Source organism: Callorhinchus milii, unplaced genomic scaffold (assembly GCF_018977255.1).
Source record: "Callorhinchus milii isolate IMCB2004 unplaced genomic scaffold, IMCB_Cmil_1.0 Scaffold9, whole genome shotgun sequence".
NCBI lineage: Eukaryota > Metazoa > Chordata > Chondrichthyes > Chimaeriformes > Callorhinchidae > Callorhinchus > Callorhinchus milii.
The window spans coordinates 7,426,754-7,438,691 of NW_024704750.1; positions in this window are offsets into that span (position 1 = coordinate 7,426,754).

Sequence of the window (11,938 nt, forward strand, 5' to 3'; positions counted from 1 at the left end):
GTTGAACTATGTTACACTTTCATTAAATGAAAGCCATTTAAGATTTTAGGTGGATAACAAAGTTTATGAAAATAAAAATAGAAAATGTTGAGAATCCCACATCAGCTCAATTAGCATCTGAAAGAGAAGCTGATGTTTTGTTTAGGACCTCTAATCAGAACTCATTGTTTTTATTGGTAACTTCAAGCATTTGATGTTTTGGTTTTTATACAACTTCTGAGTCAGAAAAATATTAGGCCAATTGCTTGGTTGTTTTACTGTTAAAAAAAGAATTGAGTGCCTTCTTTTGGATATGAATACTCAATAAAGGAAATATACTGTGTAATAATGGAAACATATAATAATGGAAGTGTTTTGTGCTACACAAAGGCAAATATTCTAGTCTGAATCAGTCTTCCATTACTTTCCCTTTCTTCAAAATCTGCCGCCTCACAGAATCCAAGTTTAGCATTCCCTAAACATCACATCTTGATTTAGTTTGTACTCTTTCTCTTGCTCTTCTCAATGTGGCATCTCACGTAGGTTTCTCAATTAAAACTTAAATACAGTTCTTATTTTGAAACACAAACGAATAATGAACAAGCTTTGGATGCTGTACCCTCCACGATTTATTTTCTTTTTACTAATATATAGTAGTAGATTAAAATGACTTAACCTCTTGACGTGTGACTGTGTATTTTCCATTTAATTCTACGTCTTCAAGTTTGAAGAGAGCAAATTCCAACGTCCAAACATTCTCCAGCATTCATAAAGCTTTTTTTAAATGACTACTTATGTTTGTCACTCTTAGAGCTGCTTGTGGCCCTTCTTCATTCAAGCTACAAGTTACACAGTTACAACAACAAAAACAACAAAATTACATTTGTAAAGCACCTTTCATGTTGGGAGGATGTCCCAAGACGCTGGACAGACAGAGTTACAGACCCGAGTTGGGGGTCGGGGTAGGGGAGGGTGGAGTGCGGGAGAGGACACGGGCTACAGAATTCCGGATGATCTTCAGCCTGTGGAGGGAGGAGTTGGAGAGGCTGACAAACAATGAGTTTGCATTGCCATTAGTTTAAGCTTTTACTTTTAGTTCATTCCTAGGAAATAATACTCAAGGCATAGTTTCGGGTTTGAAGTGAACAAAAGTATGCAAGTGAGTTAGAGACTGAGCAGTAAATTCCTTTCTGCCTCTCCATTAATTTGGGGTACAATATGTAATGCCTGCATGTAGAACTTCAAATATTTTTGCTAATATTTAACTAATTCTGAATAACAATGCTAAATGATTGATGTATACAGAAGTGGAGTCAATTTAAATTGAAGTGTAACTTTGTAGAAGATTATCTTAAAGAGTGAACCTATAAAATGTTAAACCAGGGGAATTGTGTTACTTATCCTATGGCATTAGTCATGGTTATTTTGTAGTATAAGGTAAGATTCCTATATCCAGATATATAGGAGTTTATAGGAGCAATAGCGTGGAAGTCATCTAAGAAAATAAAACATATGCGTCTTAAGTTTTTTTTAATTATTCTTTCATTTCTTCTACGTTTCCATCCTCACAATAAAACCTGTGAAATAAATAACATATTAACTGCTCCCTGCCATCTATTACTGGTCGGTAACTGGAGAGCCATATTCATTGTGACCGGATTCATTGTAATCTCACAAGATCCGTTTGGAATCATCTGATCTCATCCTTCCAAAACAACCACCCTGGCGTTCTCCCCTCAAGCTGTTTTTAAAGAGTCCAGCATCCTTTTTCAACCAATCGCATCTTTTTTGACAGATTCTAATACATGATGGATGGTAATGTGCCTGGAGAACATAGCAACTTTACTGGGCTTTGGTGGGACACACCACCAGATAATGTAAATGTAATCGTTCGGTTGTGAAAGTCCCCTCAGTTTCTGGTGGTGGGTTTTGATTGCGCTGTTGAGCAGGATAATCATCAGGTCCAAATGTCATTGGAAAGCATGAAGCAAGCATTTCTAGATCAGGAATGTCCAGTAGTGAATGTTAATAGGTACCTAAGGGTCAGCCTCCTCCAATCTGATTCCTGCTGAACATGTCAGCCAGGTCAAAATTTACTAAAATGAGTGAGTAATAATAATAATCATGTTGAGTACCAACATGATTATTATTATTTATCGGGAATTTAGCAATGATTTATGCTCTGCATGGTGATAAATTTCATGGCTCCTGGGAGCAGTTTTGTCTCTCAGAGATACAGATGTGTCTTTTCCAACCGATTGCTCCCATGAATAATTTCCATTGTCATGGAAAACAATATGTTTTCCATGACAATAGTTGTCTGGTTCTTGCCCAGAAATCAGATCCTGGACCAGTAGACGATTCATTTAGGGCATCTAAACTTTGTCCTCAATGGAAAAGATCAACAATTTCTATATCCAGTTTTGTCTCATCACTACCATATATATATTTATACATATATAATCAAATATTTTCCATCTGAAATACAAAGATTTCTTAATTCTTTTGAGAGTTTTTACCCAAAATAACAAGGGTAGATGGATGTGATTGATTTTGACAAAACAACCCAGAACAAATTGAAAATGTTATTGCCTTTTTCTCTGCAAATGCTGGAAATGTCTATGTTATTGCTGATCAAAAATACATTCCAGTCACAACCGCTTCAAGCATATGAAATGTGGGGAAAAAAATAAGAAATGATGTGAAATTCTTGAAAGGTTGGTGTATTTTGTATGATTAGATTTATTTTGTTAACTGTGACCTGAAATTAATAGATTGTTAACTCAGCATTAAGAGCAATACTACAATCTGTGTTTTTCTCTGACCATTTCTTTTCGTCTTTGAAAACATATGCATTAGGTGCTTAGAGTTGCTGCCTCTGTAGTTTGTAGTTTGAGACCCTGCAGTCCACAGAGGGTGGCATTTAATGAGAAATTCTTTATTTAGGAACCCATTAGTTTATTCCACAAGAATTTCAATTTGAAACTACAATGCAGGAGAAAGAAGATTGATGCCATGATTCTTCACTCAGCAGCAAAATGCCAGTCATTTTTTAAATACTCCTCTTATAAATCCTCCAACATTTGCAGAACAAATAGAACAAATGTTCTCTCCCCATGATTTCCCCAAACCATTTTTCTGCAGGTTTCGCATTGGCCAGTTTGACAAAGGCTTTGTGTTCAAGAAAAACTTCTGAAACAATTCTACATTCCAGAATAATTGCCCAAGTGTCCACAAGCCACTGCAGGGGGGTAAAAATAAAACCGAAAGATATGACACAAAAAAAATCGCTGTTGTTCTCTACTTTGTTTGCCTTGGATCACTTCTGTCTGACGTCACATTCAGGCTCCTATTGAGGGCTGGATGGAAAAACTATAGGCAGATTGGTTTTTGCTTTGAATGTTTCCAGGGCACAGCATGCACCTCAGTGGGGTCTCAGGTTTTAAAGCAGCCCTTTTATTGACACCAGCCGTTTGCTTCAGTACATCAGATCGGATAGTACAGGTGCAGAAGCCTCTCCAAATATAAACTTCACCAGGGGAGCCATCAGCTGATTGATGCACACACACACATACACTGTTTTGTGGATATCATGGAAATATTCTGAACAGGAAAATTACATCGGTAGTGAGTGGAATTATGTACCTTCTTATGTATTCTGTGTGTGTAAAAGGTTTTGTTTCTTTCCTGCCTTCACTTTCAGGCATTCGTTACCAAAATGTCCTTTAAAATCCTTCAGATTTTTTCACGTAAGTGTAAGGTTATGCCCCACCATCACTGGAAGAAATATATCTGGTAAATCTATCTTATGACCCATAGAGGCTAAAAGGCCATTGTATTTTGACTATTATTTGATGGCACCAGGAACACCAAATGTTTTTCAAACTCTTAGAATCTTTTACAGTAATGTAGAGCTGTACTTTATTTTGTTGCTTAGTACAGACCGCTGTAGTTGCGCTTCCCTCTGATAAAGTTGGGTATTGATTGTGTCCGAAAGCCTTATGATTTGCAGAACTGAAACCATTTACCATTATTCCACTGCCACTGGCACAGGGTTACGGTAAATCCCAAGGATTTACTGTAATGCAATTTCCTCCATGTCATTGAACGAGTTAAGAGGTGATCTAGTGTTGCAGTGAGGTGGGATTTTAAAAAAAAATACTTAGATCTCAGACTGCTTATTTCTCCAGAATTAGGTAATCTGAGGTGGGGTAGGCCACACTGTGCCTCTTCCACAACCGAGTCTGTTTAATATAAACTTAAAATAATGCAAAGTAATTGTATTCTTTAACAAAGGCTTTGATCTAATTGGCTTCTAGAAAGAAATACAGCAGGTGTCAACTCATGGGTTAGTTCAACTTATTTGAAATCTTCTCAACACCATCATTACTCAGACACGATGGTACCTGCGTTGGGAATTTTCTTGTTTCCTTGTACTGTAGTATGAATCTATACACTTACGTTATTGCTACTATTGTTTGGAAAACCACCCCTGCTTGAAACTCTGTGCTGCTCAGCCAACGAGTCTGTTGTCTTTTTGAAGTCATGAAAGTCAACAATTTGAGAGCTCTTTAAAGTGGAAACTGGGTCATGTAGAGGTATTCAAGCAGGTCAGCGACTGAATTTAAAGAGCACAAACCTCTCACTTTTAGAATCAATTATTGCAGTGTTGAATAAGGATTATGTCAGAAGCAGCAAAAAACCCAGTTAAAATGGTAAATCTTCTCTGGTTCTTACTGCGAGGTTCCTTACATGGTCCAAGCAATATAAAGTGTTGTGTGTTAAACCCCCCCATCCTGCAGTCTGTGCAACAACGAGGTTTGCCCAGGTTTCCGATGCAGAGTATTCACTTCATGTCCTCGTATCTATTGTAATATAAGTTATTAGGGATAGTGCAGTGGAATCATGCTGTAGTGTGTACCTTGCAATAAATTGTTTTTGTTACCTTATTAATGCAGTAAATAAACGAAATGGATGACATCTGAAAAGATTCTTTTGGGATCTGGCAGATGCCAGTGACATTGATGGCATTTAGGGCATTGATAACAACAACAATTTGCACTTATATAGCGCCCTCCACACAGGGTAGCGTCTCAGAGTGCTTAACAGTGGTGGAGCCTGACGCTGAGCCAGGGGGAGAGGAGAGGTAACAGTAAGCACGATCGAACAGGAAAGTCTTCAGGTGGGACTTGAAAGAGGGGAGAGGGGGGGCAAAGCGAAGGCATTGAGGGAGAGTGTTCCAGAGTTTCAGGGTGTAGTGGCTGAAAGCATGACCTCCAATGGTGGGACAGAGGGTGCGAGGGACAGGCAGGAGGCCGGTGCTAGTCGAGCAAGGCACCGGGTGGTGGATTAGGGAGTGAGGAGGTCAGAGAGGTAGGGAGGTGCCAGGGAGTGAATGGATTTGAAGACCTTCATCAGCACTGGTGATAGAGTCCTATTGGTGAAACAAGTGGTACAGCTTCCCTGGCGAGCTGATCCCTCTCAGTCACTTCTCGGTCATGGCCAGAAAGTACACTCGATTGCAGTCAACGTGTTCTGGGGTAAGGTCTGAGATAGCACCTCAACTGTGGCCTGTGGGCCAGAAGTGCTCTGCATGGCTGTCAAGAAGCCCCCCCCCCCCCGAACAATCACACAAGTCTTGGTAAGTCTGTGTTCAATCTGTAATGTGTTTCCCAGTTTTTCTTGATTGAATATTTCTTGATTTACGTAAATGAAGAAATGTTCAATCACAAAAATATATTTTGTTGGTCGACCATGAAGTTTGACCACCACTGGCCGAAACCATTGATGCTCTCTGTGCTCCTAGGCCTCTGTTTGTTTGAATTGGATCAAATCTAGAACTCTCCAAATGGATTTTGGAAAGTGTTGTCGATTTTGGATCAGTTTGGATGCTGTGGCCAGCTGAGGGAAGAATACATTCAAAATGTCAACATGTTAAACAGAAATATCACGGCAGTGTGTGTCTGTTTATTAGCAGAACATTCCTTGAGATCCTTGAACGATTTAGTTACTGAACATGAAATTCAAGCAATTAGTCAGCCAGAATGAAAAATGAAAATAGTGGACTTAAAAGGAATAATAATGTAGTTTTCCTGTAAAATGGAACTGAAAGGGAGCTAAATGACTTACTTTGTTTAATCTGATATAAACATAGTATAAATTTGGTACATGCAGTCAGATGTTAAGAATTTAAGACGGGATATAAAGTCTGCCACACTTTCACTGGAAAAACAGAGATACTTCATAACAAGCTTTATTCAGTGGAATAATAACCAGAATAAAAAACAAGAATGTTCTGAAGAATGTGTGACTAAACTGGCTGTTATTTTATTGGCAAAAGCTCCAAAATGTGCATTTCAGCTCTGAAGGTTAATGGTGTTCAAAAGCTTTCAAGACACTAAGAGCTTTCCTATAAAAGGCAGTGAGGGTTGAAATCCCTCAATCAGATAATATTCTGCTCTGAGCTGCCAAGATTTCTGCCAAGTCAACAACTTGAAAAACAAGTTTTAAAATGTAATTTTTATTTTAAAAAAATCAATGCAGTACGAATAATGAGCAGTATTTCCAGATGAACCCGCTTTGCCTTAACACGTCTAAACATGGTGAAATTTGACCACTGGTAGCAGTAATATTAGACCTAAAGTACAATATTGCTATATTGATGTAGACTGAGATAATAAATCCAAATTGCCACGGTCTACTATTTAACGACTGCCTCCAGGACCTTTTGGAACACAATACTAAAATGCTAATAATAATCCTTGCATTTGATATCGCTCTTTTCACGACTTCTAGATGTCTCAAAGTGCTTCACAGAATATATTGTAAAGTTAATTGACTGTATATTTGTGGGCGAAACGCAGCAGCTAATTGTGCACAGAAGTCTCACACATACAGTCGTGGATTGAGTGACCAAATTATTATTTTTTTTAAAAATAGTCACCGTTTCTAGTGCAGTCACATACTGATACATGCATTGTAAACTGCAGCATTAATACTTAAATGTTACCCCTTTACAGGTAGAGGATGCTCAGCTCACAGCTACGGGATTCTACTCTGGTAATATTGGTTTATTGTAGTGTCCCTGAAGTCTTAAAATCAGAACAAAGACCAAACTGAGGTCAGAAAGATTTCGCCACAAGGAAGGTTGTGAATATGTGAAATGCTCTCTCTCAGCAAACTGTAGACCTGGAATCAATAGGGAAATTTAAGGGAGAGATAGAAAGACACTTGGGTATCCCAGTCAGTATGTGAAACACTTTAAGATGTCCTCCCAATATGACAGAGGTTATATACACATGAATTGTTACTGTTGTTCAGAGCAGGTATTGAGTGGTATGGTGAAAGGGTGAAAATTGGAATTAAAAGATCTGCAAAGATCTAAAACTGGTGAAACAGGTTGAATAGGCTGAATGGACTCCCTCTGTTCCCATTTCACGATGTACCTACAATTTACTTCCGATGTCCTCTAGATACTGTATCAATAATTTATTTTTATATATGAGATTTCACAGAAAAAGATACCTCAAAGTACTTTACAATGGACACTGAGCAAGAAGTGGGAGGAATCCAGCAATAATTGAAGAGTTTAGGAGGTTTTTGCAAGGAGGGAAACAGCATGAATTTGGAAGAGAATTTCAGAGGACTGTTAAAGAATAAACCCAGGCCCTGAATAGGACAGAATGGAATCTGTTTGTTAACTATATAATACTAGCAGTTAAATTAATGATAGTTTATTTGGTAATTTATTTATGGTTTCAGGATTGTTCCCTCAGTGTTACTGGATGGCTGGCAGACAGCTAACAGTTGAAAGAACTATTGTACACAGCATCAGGACACAAGATCAAGGGCTGAGAGATGCAGTGCAAACTACTATTGAACTAACGCAGACAGTACTGCTTTGTTTGAATACTGTGTTTATACAAGGGACGTTGACAGAATATCCAGACAGAGTTCGGATCCAGGCTCAATCCTAATATAGTCACTTATTTTGTGGGTATTTCGCTCTGTAAAATATACAACAACAAAATTACTTTTGTATAGCACCTTTCATGTTGGGATGACGTCCCAAGATGTATTTTACAGTATATTCTGTGAAGCGCTTTGAGACGTCTCGAAGACATGATAAGGCGCTACATCAAATGCAAGGATTATTATTATTATTATTATCATATTCAACAGTAAAGTTTTTTCTGAATACAAGGCCCAGCCACTCACTAATATGATTGAGAAAGAAATCCTGTTGGCTAAGTTTCTGACTTGAAGATAACACCATTGTATCTGCATTCAGTAACACAATCTCCTGACAGAAATTTGATACTATTACTTATTAATGTCTCTTGAGTTTATTGTAGCTATTGATAAAAAGCATACCTCTTCCCAGCACAGCACAATGGTTTGTTCATGTTCTTTAAAGAGTTTTTGTCCTCCTTTTGGAGGAAATGACATCTGGTTGCCATCTTTAGACTTTACTAATTATAAAAATAACTAAAGAAAATTTCCTACAATGTTCTGATGACATTTAGTATTTGATCTATTTGCCTATGTGACTTTATGCAGTCAACTGCCTGATCCAAGCATGGAATTCTAGTAACAGGAGAAGATTGGATGAAGAAAGCCCTTCAGATTATTTAAATCCATTGTTCACAATACCAGCCCTACTATCTTCCTATTAAATATTTCATAAGTAATCTCGATTTCAGCTGTTGACTGCCCTTTAGATAAAGAAATATTTTCTGGTGTCTATCCTAAAATGGCTCTTCCCAATCGGCCCCAGTCCTCTTGTCTTGCTGCCTTGGTGTATCTGAATAGAATCCTGAATCCTTTCATGGCATGAATATATGTAATTATCCTCCAACAATAAAACTTTGCATGTTATAAACTCAGTTGCTCTATAATCTAAAATGACTACGGAAGCTGACTACTTTGGAGGAGTGCAGAGAAGAGGTGAGTAATTGAGACTGAATGAGTTGTTCTTTCAAGATGCAGCACTGAAACTGTGGACTTTTCTGTGCTCTAAAATTTCTGTTTCTTTAAAAAAGGAATTCTGGCATTAAGACTTTGCCTGCTGCTTCTCCTGTACGTGATGATCTCCCAGACACTGTTCTCACCTGGATCTTTGTCCGAAGCTAACTTCGTCATCGGCTGCACAAGTAGGCTTGTGTTAACATTCATGAAAGTTAGGGGACATCTGTGACTTGCATTTGATACTCCAATACCATTTTTCAGTCTCTCCCAGCAACCAACTGAGCAAATTCATGACTCATCTTTCCTTATTGAAGATATTTGCCTGCACCATGCTGTTATGCCTCAGGTCAATCCACAGTTGAATTTAAATATGTCTCAGAAATATGATCACCGTTGTGTGTTTGTGCTCTTTTTGTCTCTGTTGAAAGATTGATTAATGGGAACAAAAAAATGCAGAGTTGATTCATTTCTATCCTATTTTAGAAAACCCTAGATCCAAGCATAGGTTTCTTGAATAACCAGTTTGTTGGTGACATGTATATACTTTATGTATATTTGAATTTCTGCCCTCTAGGTGACTTCAAGGTAAATGGAGATTTGAATATTAATCATACGACACAAAACAGTCTATAACACCAGTTCCATAGATTTGCTTTTTTCCTCTAAGATAAAGCAATAAATAAAATATTATTGGCCACCCATTTTATAATAATCTTGCATTTGATATAGTGCCTGTGAAGTGTAGTGACAGCATATTTGTAGTCAAATGCGGTAGTTAATTTGATCACAGCAATGTCTTACAAACAACGATGAAATGAAGGATCAATTAAATCTGGGAGATAGTTGGAGAAACTCCTTTCTCTTTTCACCTACACTATATAATTTCTACATCTTGAACGTGAGGCTTGTTGTTTGTATACCATGCAAACTTCACCATCACTGAAAAGAGGGGTGGGGTGAGGGGATTTTTTTCTTTTTGTGTGAAAATTGCTTTATAATAGGATTAGCACATTGTACTCTTGGAAACAATTATTCTATATATACTTTCAAATCTTTTGAAGTGGAGTGAGATTGAAAATGCCTTGTGTGCAAATATAATTAAATGCCATGCCACAGGATATGGCTCCAAGGAATGTTTTGACTTCAGCATTGGCCATGAAAATAATATGCTGATGAAAAATTCAATCTTAAACCAATTGATTCAAATTGTTTCCAAATAGATTATATTTCAGTAAAACACATCACACTTAATGACTGTTCAGGATGGATTACTGCATTTACAAAATATATTTAGAAAACAGATTGATTCTTTTGACTTTCCCCAACCACTCAAACTACTCTATTTGTAAATCACTACTTGAGTTACAAAACAATTCCCAGTTGTATATTAATTAAAATTGTAAGTATAATGTGTTTTATTGGTAAAGTTGTTAGGATAATTAATGTTCACAGGTGCCATTGATCTACATGGTGATATTGGTAGCAGGTGTAGGATTTCAAAGCATATTGGGGTATGTATGTGTAGTTTTAATCCAAGTTTGAGTGATGAATCACTGGGCTACAGATGGGAGCATATTGGGAAGCAATGCTCACTGTTTAAAGCCACCTCCTGATGACAGCTAAAACTGGAAACTTAAACAAGACAAAGTCATACTGATTCATGGAAAGGGCATTAAAGCACCAGTGCGTTGCCGGATTGCTGGATGGTGACAGCCATCATGGATTCTGTAGGATCAGCTGACAAGGAGATGCGCTTCTGTGATCTTACGTATTTTTTCCCTTCCTGTTCAGGTGGATGCTAAAGATCCCATGGCACTGTTTGAAACCAGAAAGGAGTTTTTCCCAGTGTCCTGGACAACAATCCCACAAATAAAATTGGTCAATCACTCCATGGCTGTTTGTAGAACATTGTTGTGCACAACTGGTTTCGCCCACAAAATTTAGTCAAACCACTTTACAGTGTATCATGTGATGCGCTTTGAGATGTCTCAATGATGTGATGAGGCAGTATGTCAAATGCAAGAATAATTATTATTATTGTCATTCCTAAGCCACATCTGGCAACAAACTGGTGAAACCGACTCAAGGAAGGCAGGTGAGTATGATTGCTCGTTCAGAGTTGGGTTTGTCCGGGCTGATCACCGGCATTTAAGTGTCCCTCCCAACCTCCAGATTTCAAACCCTGGGTTCAATTTGAAGTGAGTGAAAAGTGTGTAAACAGGAGAGGGTGTGCCAATTACAACACCCATAGAAAGGCTCGTATTTCTAAGATCGAGTGCCAAAAATAAGAAATGAAACTTGAGAGGAATCATAGGTTCATGTTTCAACATGTAATAAAGATTTTGGCATAACTCACTAGGTTGAGCAATAACAAGGAACTTGGATCAGTGGTATTGGTTATTAGTCAGTGAGTGACTACCAGTTCAGAAAACATTTACTGTTGGGCTGAAAATGTGAATAATATGTTTTGTTTGTGGAACCATTCTCAGACTTTAATCTTTCCTTTGAGAAGTTACTGGCATGTCACTGGCCTGTTCTAAGTGACGGGAGGGGAAGAGAAGTACACAACTATTGGTTTCAAAAAAAGTGGCTCTGGATTAGGAAATGAAATGATTGACCATTGGTTTTGGTATCTACTGTTCCCCTGGCTTTGTCCACATGTGTTGGTTAAGTGTTTGATTCCAATACCCCCACTCCACACTTGAAAAGCTCAATGACACTCACTGTGTAGTCTCACACAAGCACAATGAATGCTTCGTTAGGTACCAAAGGTCTGTCAGTACCAAGGAATTGCACTCCAGCTTTAGGAGATGCCATAAAGGGTAAAAGTAATGGAAATCAGTTTACCAATGCTATACCTTCGTCATCAAACAATTTCTGTGGTTAAAAAGATTAAATGTTTTCATGAACGCGCTTTATAATGTAAATATGAAGTGGGGGGTGGGGGGAATTCTACCTGGGTTTACATTTAATCTATAAACATTTTAACTCC